The 1,313-nt window shown below is 49.4% G+C and overlaps 1 protein-coding gene across 1 annotated transcript in view; it reads right to left on the bottom strand.

Annotated features, from left to right (window-relative positions):
* LOC102759121 (olfactory receptor 10H1-like) overlaps positions 1-1,313 on the bottom strand; it is a 3,016-nt gene that overhangs the window by 628 nt on the left and 1,075 nt on the right. The window lies entirely within an intron of this gene.

Raw genomic sequence — 1,313 nt, forward strand, 5'->3', positions numbered from 1 at the left:
GCAGGAAGAACATCAGCTGAAGGTGGGGGAAGGGGGAGAAGCCGATGAGGATGAATTCAGACACTGCTGAGAGGTTGGCTCTGGGCATGGAGGCTGTGCCTGGGTGGAGGTGTGACAGGGAGAGGTCAGCTGGTGGATGGAGAAAGGTCATCATCCTCAAGGGGCTGCTCTGATCAACGACAGTGGCATTGATCGGGTCCTCGCTCTGTGCAGCCTGGGATTCAGTCCTCTACTCACCCTAGTGAGGAAGGTGCTGTCTTTATCACTCCCACTTCAAGTATCTTGAGCATACTCATTGGGAATATTGGGGTGCAGAGTCTAATATTTTTGAGGTGAAGCTGTTAAAATGGCAGAGACAGGACTTGAACCCATGGCTGGCTGTCTCCAAGGACTATGCCTCTAGGTTTTCTCCTAAAGTGAAAATGTTCCTTCAGAGCAGCCATTTCTGCTCTGCCCTCCTGCCCCCTCCTGCCCCCTCCTGCCCCTTCTCACAGCTTCAGGTACATGAGATGTCCTTACCCCCTAAGGACAACTCCTCAGACCAGTGTGCATCTCTAACTCCATAGGAACCAATCAGATTCTTTCTCTGGAGTTATCCAGGCCGCAAATCAGAGGCAGGGTCTGTGTGGGAACAATGTTGTGGTTTTCTCCAGCTCCCATGAGCCCTGTCAGGACGTTCTGAGGCCATGCCACATAGCCAGCAGACAAAGGGACATGGGAGTCAGCCAACATGAGTTAGAATCCCTGCTCTGCCTCTTGTATAAACTTGAGAGAGTTTCTTCACCTCTGGGTACCTCCGTTTGCCCTTATCTACCTCAAACGGCCAACGTGAGAAGTAAATGAGCTATTCCTGGAATGTGACCTGGCACACAGTAGGCGCTACCTATGATCATTAAAACAGTACACTAGCTGAGCAAAGGTACATTAGTCTATGCCAGTGGTCAGCAAACTCATTAGTCAACAGAGCCAAATGTCAACAGTACAACGATTGAAATTTCTTTTGAGAGCCAAATTTTTTAAACTTAAACTATAGACGTAGGCACATTGTTATTAACTTCATTAGGGTACTCCTAAGGCTTAGAAAGAGCCACACTCAAGGGGCCAAAGAGCCGCATGTGGCTCGCGAGCTGCAGTTTGCCGATCACGGCCCTAGGCTTTCCACCTATTGCTCCTTGGGTTCGTTTGGAAACCTCGGAGAGCAGAGGCAAGACAAAGACTTGAGGGAGGTGATCCACAGAATTATAAGGAAAGAGCTGGAAGTTGATAAAGGGGGCATGGATGATTGAGTTTCATTCACTGTGCACAGCTGGGAT

The sequence above is a fragment of the Myotis davidii genome, unplaced genomic scaffold (genome assembly GCF_000327345.1).
Source record: "Myotis davidii unplaced genomic scaffold, ASM32734v1 scaffold1203, whole genome shotgun sequence".
Lineage (NCBI taxonomy): Eukaryota > Metazoa > Chordata > Mammalia > Chiroptera > Vespertilionidae > Myotis > Myotis davidii.